Consider the following 13,236-nt stretch of genomic DNA (forward strand, 5'->3'; position numbering starts at 1 on the left):
TGAGGAAGAGGATGAGACACAGTTGTCAATCACTGAGGTAGTGGTTAGGTCAACAAGTCAGGAGGATGAGCAGAGTGAGGAAGTGGAAAAGGAGGTGGTGAACGATGAAGTCACTGACCCAACCTGGGAAGGTGGAAAGCCAAGCAAGGACAGCAGTACAGAGGGGGAGGGTTCTGTTGCACGGCAACAGGCTGGAAGAGGCAGTGGGGTAGCAAAAGGGAGAAGGCGGGCCACACCAAACAGGCCCGCAACTGTTCCCCGGAGCACCCTTTTGCGGAAATCTTCCTTGCCAAGGGGTAGGTGTTCCGCAGTCTGGCGCTTTTTTGAGGAAAGTGCAGACGACAAAAGAATTGTAATTTGCAACCTGTGCCATACAAAAATGAGCAGGTGCGTGAACACTGGCAACCTCACCATCACCAGCATGATCCGCCACAAGGCATCAAAGCACCGTAATAGGTGGGCCGAATGCCTGGGTCCACAATCTGTGTCTGCGGGTCACACCACTGCCTCCATTTTTCTGTGTTACATGCTGGACAATCCCATGTTGAAGGCGCAGGCCCGGATGCCTCCTGCCCTGCACCTGGACCTTCGCAAGCACCATCAACGACCACATCCACTTCCGTGTCCCAGCGCAGCGTACAAATGTCCTTACTCCAGGCATTTGAACGCATGCCCAAATACCCAGCCACCCACCCATAGCACTAAATGTGCAGCTTTCCAAACTACTGGCCCTGGAAATGTTGCCATTTTGGCTTGCAGACACTGAGGCCTTCCGCAGCCTGATGTCGGCGGCCGTCCCGCGTTACGCAGACCCCAGCGGTCACTATTTTTCAAGGTGTGCCGTGCCCGACTTACACCAACATGTGTCGCGTAACATCACATGTGCCCTGACCAACGCAGTTACTGGGAAGGTCCACTTAACCACGGACACATGGACAAGTGCATTCGGCCAGGGACGCTACATTTCCCTGACGGGACACTGGGTGAATGTTGTGGAGGCTGGGAGTGAGTCGTACCCTGGGATGGCACAGGTGCCACCGACGCCAAGGATTGCGGGCCCTACTTCCATCAGGGTTTCCGCCAGCACCTACGTTAGTTTGTCTGAGCAGGTATTTAGTGCTGCTGGTGGCATTATAACAGATAAGCGTATCCGCCTGTCAACTGAAAATGCTGACAGGTTGACTCTTATAAAAAATGAACAAGGCCTGGATTGACCATGACTTCTCGACTCCACTAGTGTGAGCGCAAATATTCTTATCGCGAATATTTAGAATATAGTGCTATATATTCGTATTCGTGAATAGTGTCGAATATTCAGCCAAAAATCTGCGAAATTTTGCGAACTCGAATATTGCCTATGCCGCTCATCACTAGACTCCACCAGAGGAAAGCTGATGAACATAAAGGCACTTTAAATGTGTTGTTTATAATGTACTGAATACACTGTATTCTCATGCACCCCTTCTACCACAAACAAGGGTATATGGTTCAATCTTCCTTTTCTCCTCCTCCTCCTCCTCTTCCATCATATCAACATGGTTATTCGTCACATATAATACCCTCGTATATATGCCCTTTGCATATAATGTTTACAGGGTCAGCTCAGCTGCAGGCCCTCTCATATAATTTTTTAGAGGGTCAGCTCACCAGCAGGCCGTCACCTACAATGTTTTACAGGGTCAGCTCAGCTGCAGGCCCTCGTATATAATTTTTTTACAGGGTCAGCTCACCAGCAGGCCCTCACCTACAATGTTTTACAGGGTCAGCTCACCAGCAGGCCCTCACATCTAATGTTTTAGAGGGTCAGCTCACCAGCAGGCCCTCGCATATAATTCTTTTTAAAGGGTTAGCTCACCAGCAGGCCCGGACCTATAATATTTTACAGGGTCAGCTCTCCAGCAGGCCCTCGCATATAATGTTTTAAAGGGTCAGCTCACCAGCAGGGCCGCATCCAAAATCTTTTACAGGGTCAGCTCACCAGCAGGCCCTCGCATATATTGATTTACAGGGTCAGCTCACCAGCAGGCCCTCACCTACAATCTTTTACAGGGTCAGCTCACCTGCAGGCCCACGCATATAATGTTTTACAGGGTCAGCTCCCCTGCAGGCCCTCGCATATAATTTTTTACAGGGTCAGCTCACCAGCAGGCCCTCACCTACAAGTCCAGTCTCACTATCCAAGAGTCTGGTCAACACAATCCTCACCGCTGGGGGTCGCATAACAAGTTATCACGGAGGAGTCTCGTTTATTATCGGAATTAACCAGACAAATCGCTCCACCAAATAAGAATGTCCATGCACCACCACCCACAGAATCAAGAAAGAGCTATTAATCTGTCAATCCTTTCCGTGTCCGGGCCGGGCGAGGTTTCCTGTGTTGAGTCAAATTAAGCCGCAGGCTCCACTCCTGGTGGTGCTCTTCCGTCAATTCCTTTAAGTTTCAGCTTTGCAACCATACTCCACCCGGAACCCAAAGACTTTGGTTTCCCGGAAGCTCCTCGGCGGGTCATGGGAATAACTCCGCCGAATGTCATCGGTAGAGCACCCGAGCATCCTGATGTGTTCGGCCCGAGGCCCCGAGCACCCGAGCACTATGGTGCTCAATTAACACTAGTCCTTAGTGCTCCACCATACCTCTCAACCATCCTGCATCTTGTAGGACAGTCCTGGATGTTGGAGTCTGTCTGGTGGTCCCGGGAGAGTTGTGTATCAGCTAACTGCTCCACCATTCCCAAGCCTGTGTGCTCCACCAGCAGACAGGCACAATACAGTCACATTATTACACTTTTTGGTGCTGAGCAGGAGAGAAAACACGTCAGGGAATGATTTGCTCCATTCATAGGTGGAGTAAAGCTAGGTAACTACTACTTTTTCATTTTACGAAAACGACAGGAGCAGCACCGTAGAGAGGGAAACACTAAGGGCTCATTTTTATTTTGAGGGGGTCACTTAGAAGGCATTCTACTGTGAAGAGGACATTAATGGGGCATAACTACTATGTGAGGGCACTAAAGGGGTATAATTACTGTACTAGGGCACAAAGGGGACTGGGCTACTTCGGTAGTGTATGGATAGGCATTGTGCAGAGTTAGAGGCATGGGTTAGTGTAAGAATTTTTTTTTTTGCCACGGGGCATGTAAAGACTAAAGTTGAGAGGTATGGGTCCACCACCAGTCTTCCAAATGTACTATAGTTCCAGGGTCTATGTACTGAATATACAATATTAAATGCAATATTAATAATAATAATAATAATAATAATAATAAAAGTCCTTGTAACATATTTCAGGAGGGAAGAGCCCCTGTTTTCATCAGACATAAAATGGAACATACAAACAATGTAAACATGTCACATTCCATGCCAGCTGGGGACAGTCATGCAGTGGCCAGATTTGTGGTCTCCCCTTATCTAGTCTAGGTCCCCCCAGACAACTCTGAGATGTCACCACGTGTTGCTGCTCTCCGGAAGGGATGGTAAGGCATGGTGAACCTCAATGGGAAATAAATCCAGAGAGTCAGGGTTTGCAGTAAATCAGTGTGCCTCTTTACTGGAGGAAGTCAAGTGCAAAACGATACAGGCGAGGCATAGGGCTAGCTTCTCCAGTCAGAATAAGGTTTTGTGCTGAGGAATGGTCTGAGCCAGCTGTCTCTCTCTCTCTGGTACCCTGGTCAAACAACTGGTGTCCCAGGGTCTGTGGCTCAGCATCTTCTTCTGGTCACTCTTTTAGTCTAAAATAGTCTCTCCTACTAAACATTGGTCCCTATATACAGACACTATGGGCTCTGACTGCTCCACTTTTATACAATTTGTAACTGATCTAGAATTTTGTAGTGGCAGGGGGTGAAGCTGGAGAAGCACAGCCTAACAAAAACAATGTTGCAGTTGCAGGTTGCCATGGACTTATATTGGGCCTTAATGCAAGTCAATGAAGAGGACCAAGCAGTTTTCAGTTGTAAACAACTGTTTAACACAGCTTTGTGCCTCCTTATGACAGTAGTGAAAAATTACTAATCCCTCAGTGCACAGGCTGGAAATTCCAAAACTCAGGCTGTGCATTAAAAGGGTTCACCGCTTTTCCTATATTGATGACCTATCCTCAGGATATCAGATCGACAGGGCCTGACTACCAGCACCCAAGTCTATAAGCTGTATGAAGAGAGTGCAGTGCTTGGACAAGTGCTGTGTTCGCCACACTGTTTACCTACTGACCATTGACATTGCAGCAGTGAGTGGTGTAATTACAGCTCCTTCGTCCCATTCACTTTAATGGGATGGCCCCATGAATAGGAGGGAGCTGTCCTATTGAAGTGAATAGGAACGAGAAGTTGCAATTACGGTACATTACTCACTGCTGCAATGTTGACGGCGAGCAGGTAAACAGTGAAGAGCTCTCCCGGCCCCTTCATACAGCTGATCAGTGGGAGTGTCGGAAGTCTGATAGAGATGACCTATCCTGAAGATGGCTCTTCAATATCGGAAAAGAGGAGAACCCGTTTAATGTAAGAAAATTTTGCCACTGCATGTATAAAAAGAAGGGAGGTATGGCTCCACCACCAGTCCTCCGAATGTACTAGAGCTACAAGGTCTATTTACTGAATATATAGGTTTATAATAAAAGTCCTTGTAACACTTTTGGAGGTAAGAGCTCCTGACTTCATCAGACAAATAAAGGGAACATACAAACAGCATAAACTTATTACCACATGTCATGCCAGCTAACAGGAATTGCTAGAAACAGAGGCATCCTTCTGACCTTGATTATCGGGTCAATGTAAATTCTACCAACAAACTGAGTTGATTAAACACTGCTTAGAACATCCTGGAGTAATTACCCAATGAGGTAAAAGTCTTGTTCCAAAATGGGCTGTTACACAAGTTGCTGGTCACGGGAACTGCACAGGGTTCCACAAACAGGAAATTCTGTGCGCTCCAAATGCAGGAAATCTGTGTTCCAGAGACAGGAAGCACCGTGTGTTCCAAATACAGGAAGTCTGTGTTCCACAGACAGGAAGCACCATGTGTTCCAAATACAGGAAGCATGTGTTCCGCATACAGGAAGTCATTCTTGATTCTAATGAAAAAGCTGAAGCCTTCCTTATTGGAGTATTCAATATTTCTAAATATAATTGGGTTGGCCACTTTCTGGCTACTTGTTACCAATGTGTAGGTAAGAAGATTATATGGCACTTACTAACATAGCCTTTGGTGAAATGATGTGCCATTTTCCATATTTCCTAAGGTATGCCCCTTGATATGTTGGTAAGTATGAGAATGTCTTCCAGTTAGACCACTACGCAGGTATACAGCAGATTCCCAATTTCAGAAGCATTGCTTAATCCAAAGGGCATGACTACTCATAGTGACCATCATGAATATTAAATGAGGTATTTCACTCGCCCCCTCTTATCCAGATCAGATTGTAGGCTCCTCTAGGATCCAGCTTAGTAAAGATGTTGGCTCTACTGAGCCTGTTGCAGACTTTAGGAATCAATGGCAGAGGACACTGTACTTATTTCAAGCAACAAGAATGACAGGCCGAACCCCAATGCAAAATATGGCCCAGGTGTTTTTTTTAGGACAGGGCAATACAGATTAAACCAGGGCAGCTCAAGAAGAGGGCTGGTAGACTCAGGCAGAATGAAAACTTCTCTGTGTGGAGTGCACCCACTTGAAGTTCCATGGGCACGTTGAGGTACTGGATGGATTCAGGAAGTCCCGTCCCACTGACACGACCACCATGACTTCTCTAGCCGCAGGGTAGGTATGCAGTATTAGTTCACCAAGGCTTGATGCAGGAAGTGGTCTGCTGAGTCGGAGTCTGGTAAGGACTCTACAGTAAACCAGATCCTACCACAAGACAGCAACATGGGTAGCGTTAATCTTTCAAAGAGCTTATCTTCACCCAGGGTCACCTCTCCTACCAACCCTAGGCTCTGAAGTTTCACACCTTGAAATGACAGGTACGAATTCAATGTCCCCTGGCTCCGCAGTACAATCACAGGTCACTAATGCATCTCTGCAGATACTCCTCTTATGACAGCCTGACATGGTTCATTAGCATAGGTTCCTAAACAGAAACCAAATTGGAGGTCTATATGGGTGGCAAGGGAAATTAAATTATCCAACATGGATGAAGTATCACGACAATGAGGTAATCTTTAATAAGTCTGGAGAGACATTCCCAGGAAGCCTCATTGTTCACTAAAGCCATTTCAGAAGCCACAGAGAAGAAATGTATGGCATGTTGGCCAAACATGAGGTTGCCCTGGCACAGACTAAGGATAAGCCAATAGATGGTAAACTTGCTTCAGGTGGGCAATCATTTTGTTAGATTTAAAAGTTTACTCATTAGGTACCTTTGTGGAGACAAGCAATTCAGATTAGCATATTCTTTAGTATTTTTAGTGCCTGATTTATCGACTCAATTCAGAGCTATCCAACTTGCAAGATGGTCACTTTTAGCTAACCACCCCATGGATGGGCTCTATATAAATATTGAAGGAAGTTCTGAGTTGGAAGTTGCAATACCTCTTATGGGTTAAGGTTCCCTTACTGAACTCTCCGTGTAATAATATTAACATGATTGCTTAGCTGGAATTGTCAAGGTCTGGAAAGCAAAAGTGGGAGTTCAATGGCTGGCAATCCAAATGGCTGCAGATTACTGAATCAAGCTGTATTCAAATAACAGCCCCAGTTCAGTACACATATAAATGGTAATAATTATAGTGTGAGGCAGAGGCATAGTCAGGTAATAGTCAAAATTTGGTACACAAAGGCGAAAGGGTTCGCTCATCTGTACTTCGACTACAAGAATATTCCTATAAGACCTTACCCATATAGAATAAAATTCCAGATCTTTTATTTATTTTTATTTTTTTACTGGGTCCATCCCCCCATCAAACCCTGTTGGTCATTTTTTATTATCACTAATGTTTTTAATGTTTCTTTTGGTATTTTTAAAGAAATGATTATACACAGAATGCTGCTGCCTTCCTCTTGAAAACTGCTTTGTGCAACGTGCCACCACCCAAGGGCCGATCTGGTCCCAGGTTTTTAGGAATGTTGACTTGTGATGCTGCTCTATTAGTTTTGTGTGTGTCACGGTGCTCCTACCTGCATACCATCGCTCCCCAGGGTTAGGCTTCGGAGCATTAAAGGGGTTCTGGACTTTGTTTTAACTGATGATCTATCCTTTGGATAGATCATCAGCTTCTGATCGGCAGGGGTCCGACACTAAGAACCCCAGCCGATCAGCTGTTTGAGAAGGCAGCGGCGCTCCAGTAGCGCTGCGGCCTTCTCACTGTTTACCGCCGGCCCACTGACGTCACGACTAGTATCAACTAGCGTGGGGCGGGGCTAAGCTCTGTTCACATGAATGGACATGTGTCTGACCCCGCCAATCAGAAGCTGATGATCTATCCAGAGGATAGATCATCAGTTAAAACAAAGTGCAGAACCCCTTTAAAGGGGGAGAGTTGTAGGAGGTGGAGAATAAGTCTAGTCCAGACTTGCTGAAAGTTCAACAGCTTTACTTGAATAAACTTGCATCCAGACAAAACTTGGTCTTTCTCTTGGTTCCAGTAGGTTTTGGAGTAAACTGGCAGTAAATTTGAATACCTTGCTCTATCTTTGTCTGCTATGCTAAACTCAGGCTTCAGTCTGAATACTGGATTTGCTAACTGTTATGGTGCCCTTGAAGTGGGGTGCCTTTGGCTGTTGACCCCTAGTAATACTCTGTCTGTAAATCTGCAAGGAGTCATGGTGATCTCTGAGCCGCTTTCCTGGGGAGACTCCTGCTGCAGGAGGGGGACCCTTCCCCTCACTGATCCATCTATCATGTCTTCTCGAAACTAAATTAACTGTAGCTTCCTGCAACACTTCCCTTGGTAGGAAGCAGGACTAGGACTGGTCTACTTCTGCTCAAAAGGGGAAGAATGGAATGGTAAGTTCCATTCTATCTAAAGATCTCTCTCTGCCATATACACTGCCACCTGCTGGTGAACCATGCACATTACATGAACATAACAGTTTCATAGCAAAACAATTAATTCACAGTGTAAAATGACCTGGAATAAATACACATATTACATTAGTGTTAGTCATCAGAGACAGTAGCAGAGTGTAGAAATTGTAGTGCCACTCTGGGGTATTACATTTGTGTGTGCTTTCTCTCTACAGCCTTTGAGATCTTCCCTCCTTGGATCCTCTGCCCCTCTCCACTCTCTGCTCTGCAGATAATAGCTTTAACACTATTGCTTTTATTCTGTAGGCTTAAAGAGGACCTTTAACTAGCTAACATACTATATCAGTGGGCAGAGCGGCGCCCAGGGGCCCCCCTGCACTTACTAGTATGTCTGGACGCCGCTCCGTTCGCCCGGTATAGGCTCCGGTGTGTGCATCTCCCTCTGTTGTACGGGGCAGAGTTTTTGTATTAGGGTTGTCCCTTGCTGCAGCGCTGGCCAATCGTAGCGCACAGCTCATAGCCTGGGGCTAAAACATTTCTCACATTTTGATTATGATAATGGCTTCTACCTTGTGTGAATTCTTTGATGTTTCACAAGATCTGATTTCTGGTTAAAACATTTCCCACATTCTGAACACTGAAATGGCTTCTCTCCTGTGTGACTTCTCTGATGTCTCACAAGACTTGATTTCTGGTTAAAACATTTGCCACATTCTGAACATGAATATGGCTTCTCTCCTGTGTGTCGTCTTTGATGTCTCACAAGACTTGATGCTTGGCTAAAACATTTCCCACATTCTGAACAGGTAAAAGGCTTCTCTCCTGTGTGACATCGCCGATGTGCCACAAGATTTGCTTTCTGTTGAAAACATTTCCCACATTCTGAGCATGTAAATGGAATTTTAAAGTAGTTCTCACATTTAGAACATGCAAACATTTCACCCTGTCTAGGTACAGTTCTTTTTTTGATCTGTGATGGATTCTCTTCTACAGTATAAGCAGGTGATAACAAGAGATGTGAGTCGGAGATTCTCATCCAGTCTTCACCTAAAAAAAGAAAAAGCATATTAAACAATTATGTTTAATAGTTGCTGTGTAGTTATATTTTGTATTGTACTCTACTATGTGTATAGCAGTATAATGGCTTGGATACAGGATACCAGTGTGGTACCTCCTACAGTTGCTGCGCTGTTAGTGGGGATACTTTTTGCAAGTAGGAGTCCCAAACAGGTAAGTGCAAAGTCTCATAGAACTAAACATGTAAAAGTATAGTCTGGGATAATCTAGGGGTACCCTCTGTATGGCCACAAAGGGACTGTGAGCATAGGCCTATTCAAGTAGTAGGGAAGGAAGAGTGACTGACTATGTAAGCGCCATGACAGTCTTTATCAAACATTTCCTAGTGTTCTGTGTCTGCAGTTCCAATGCAGACCGATGCATCTAAAACTATTCATTTTAGTTGCATTGTAGCAATACAATTTTTAAGGGTGTGCACACTTATGCAACCATATTATTTTATTTTTATATTTTTTCTTCCCTTTACCTAAAAGATTTCAGTTTGTTTTTCAATTGAATTGTACAGTTTATCACATTAAAAGGTGGAAAAAGTTCTGAAATGTTTTATCTTTGTCTAATTTTTTTACATCACAGAAACCTGACATTTTAACAGTATGCCATCCAGACACACAGATTTGTCTATTTTACTGCACACTTCTTGCTTGGTTAAAGGGGTTTTCCAGGTTCTAGATTTAACGTTAACATCAAAATTGGTCATCATTATCACATCGGTGGGGGTCCAAAGCCTGGGAACCACAACAATCAGCTGTTCTTAGCAGCGGCCCTTAAAAAAAACACAGTGGATGGCAACGGAAGCAGAAAGCTCAGGTGTGTAGCAGTCATGCTGTTTTATTGCAGGTCAGCTCACTGTGAAGGTAACTAGGTAGGGCGAGAACCATGGATAAAACTTACTGCTTTCGACACCATATATTGTGCTTTTTTTTTTTTTTTTTTGGACATGAGTGAATTTCTTGAAATTTGTTTTGGTTCCAATTCTAACGAATCGGTCAAGAAATTTGATTAAGGTCTGAACTGATTCTACCCGCATCAAAAGTGCTCCAATTGGCCTAAAAATTGGCATATGACATTCTAGGGTCTCCTAGGACAATTTTTTATCCTGTCTTTCGTTGTTTTTTTTTTTATTCTTGAAATCTTTTTCTCACTCTTTACTCCCTTTCAGCTCTGTAACGCAATGACAGAAACAATAAATAATGTCAGAGTGACACTGACATATATAGCTATGGAGAAATGCATGGTTGAAAAACACACTGCACCGTGACATTCTTCACATTAGAAACTGTCCAAAATTGTTATCAGGGACCTGTTTAAAACACACTAAGCTGTTGAATTGGTTATGCTTTTAAAAATGAAAAACATTCCAAAATTTGTCCCCTTTTGACAACAAGAAAACATTCCCCATTTTGTTTTGATAGCGAGGGTCTAAAAGCTAACCACTAATCATCAGTTTGCCTGATGCTACCTGTATGGCTGTCAGCACGTAAGCAAGCATACTGTTACAAATATGCATATGGACAATGGTTGTGGAACTACTGTGCCAAGTAACTGGGTTGATGTTGGGCTAAACCCTAAGGGCATTATTCTGATGCCTCCCTGATATACACCCTTTCAGCCCTGTACAGGGATGTGGACTTCACTATGGGTTCGCGACCAGACTAATACCTCCTGAGATGGTCACGGTGTACTTTGCAGCTGACGTACTGGAATCAGGAAATACCAGTGCAAAGCATCAGGGACATATGCATAGCACAATTCAGAAACAGGCAAAATGCAGGCAAATCCAAGACAAACACGGGTTACAGGCAAGAGAGAAAACGCAGAGACTTTACACACAAACAGATTAGGAACCCAAGCAGACGGACTACAAGACATACAGACTACCAGAACTTAGAGACACGGACCAGGAATGAACTCCAGGAACTTGTACATGCAAACTTCAAAAACTTGGACATTGTTCAGACACACTGGTTACAGGAATTTGGACAGGATGCTGGCTCACACAGACAGATGGGTAAGCTCCATACAGACTCTAGCAGAGCACAAACAATAGCTTAGGACAGTAGGTCAGAATTCAGACGGGCAAACCAAATTGAACCCAAACTACTAACTAGGATTATGACTATGACTGGGGCACATACACAGACTCCAAACCGACGAAAGTAAGAAAGACGTAAAAGAGAGACATGATTACAAAACCAGGACAGGTCATGGCACTCAAAGGTCATCCAGTAAGCTGACACATAACTCATGAACATATACAGCTGAAACTCGAAAAATTAGAATATCGTGAAAAAGTCCCTATATTTCAGTAATGTAAATTAAAAGGAATTGCATAAATGGAACCTAAAATTCGAATTTTGGGAAAAGGTTCAATATTCTAGGCTCAAAGTGTCACACTATAATCAGCTAATTAATCAATTTCCCCTGAGCAAAGGGTACCTCAAAATTGAGACTTTGGGGTTTCATAAGCTGTAAGCCATAATCATCCAAATTATAACAAAGGAAGGCTTGAAATATCTTGCTTTGCATGTAATGAGTCTCTCTCATATATTAGTTTCACCTTTTAAGTTGCATTACTGAAATAAATGAACTTTTCACGATATTCAAATTTTTCGAGTTTTACCTTTATAGCAGACTTAGGGTATTATCACACTTGCGACAGAGGATTCCGGCAGGCAGTTCCGTCGCCAGAACTGCCCGCCGGATCTGGTAATCTGGACGCAATCGGATGGCATTTGTCAGATGGATACGGATGTGGATCCGTCTGACAAATGCATTGAAATACCGGATCCGTCTCTCCGGTATCATTGGGAAAAACTGATCCGGTATTAATTTTTTTCACAGATTTAAAAGGTCTGCACATGCGCGGACCGGAAGAAAGGATTCAGGATGTTTGGCCGGAGAGAAAATTACAGCATGCTGCGGTATTTTCTCCGACCAAAAAACGTAAGAAGGACTGAACTGATGCATCCTGATGCATACTGAACACAATGCTCTCCATTCAGAATGCATTAGGATAAAGCTGATCAGTTTTTTTCCGGTATTGAGCCCCTAGGATGGAACTCAAAACAGGAAAAGAAAAACGCTAGTGTGAAAGTACTCTTAACCAATTAGTTGAACAGATAAAGACACACAAACAGCAAGGAATGATTAACACTCGCAATAAAGAATTGAAAGGAAATGTGTCACCAAAAATGTTGTCTTCTAGTTAAAACCAAATAGCAACACATAAGAGCACAAATTGAAACCCAGAAGTAACAGGCACTGGCACAGACGGTACAACGGTACAAGTGAAAAGCCATTGTAACAAATACAGCCTGCCATACTTGTCAGTGTGCCTGAGAACCTTTATCTTTGTGGCTTTGCCCCCCACTGCGATGAGTGATCATCACGGCCAGTGTCATTGTCATCAGCAACAGCCTTGTGGTCCTCCTCCTCCAGTGCTAGCACCTCAACATCATCCTCCTCTTCCACTTCCTCCTCCATGAAACTTGGTCCATGTCAGTACTGAACAGCTACAGGGACACCAGCAAGATGTAGAAACTGTGAGACACAGACCAGAACAGGCCTGCACCGCATCGCTGAGGGGGGCACCCTGTATCACAGTATCAGCTTAGCACAATTATTTGGGGGAACATTATGTTTACACTATTAGTATCAGGGAAACTATTTGCTGTGCACAGTTATTTTTGTGTGCCAATAATTATTAATATTAAGATGTCCGTTTGTCAATTTCTGCAGAGACGAAAGATAACTGAAAGAAATCACGTCATCTGGTCTGAACTCAGAAGAAGAAGAGGAAAGAAATGTCTACATCAAAGGAAACGTGACTGGATGTAGGAGGGATGTGCTACTATATGCTACTTCAGGGGTAGGCAACCTCCGGCACTCCAGATGTTGTAAAACTACAACTCCCAGCATGCATACTTCCTCTGCTCTTCTCAGAACTCTCACAGAAATGAATGGAGCATGTAGTTTGTAGTTTTGCAACAGCTGGAGCGCCGGAGGTTGCTGACCCCTGTGCTACTTGATGCACTTTAGCAACGAATCCACTATGTGTCAACTCTTTACCAGGCTCGTGCAGATTTTGAGAACAGAATGGAGACCGTTGAAGAGAAATCTTTCTTCTCCCATACCTGAAGTCCTCCGTTTATGGCCTACAGGAGAAATTGTAATCTGCGTAATTGACTTGTAAAAAT

At 44.0% G+C, this 13,236-nt stretch overlaps 2 protein-coding genes across 2 annotated transcripts in view; both read right to left on the reverse strand.

The window, feature by feature from the left end:
• LOC120994419 (E3 SUMO-protein ligase ZBED1-like) overlaps positions 1 to 4,851 on the reverse strand; it is a 94,578-nt gene extending 89,727 nt beyond the window's left edge. Inside the window, exon 1 of the mRNA XM_040422966.1 lies at positions 4,833 to 4,851. The gene's annotated coding sequence lies outside the window, so the exon portion shown is untranslated. The remainder of the gene's footprint in view (positions 1 to 4,832) is intronic.
• The window catches only part of LOC120994418 (zinc finger protein 182-like), a 668,524-nt gene that overhangs the window by 637,847 nt on the left and 17,441 nt on the right, over positions 1 to 13,236 (reverse strand). The window lies entirely within an intron of this gene.

This window comes from Bufo bufo, chromosome 3 (genome assembly GCF_905171765.1).
Source record: "Bufo bufo chromosome 3, aBufBuf1.1, whole genome shotgun sequence".
Lineage (NCBI taxonomy): Eukaryota > Metazoa > Chordata > Amphibia > Anura > Bufonidae > Bufo > Bufo bufo.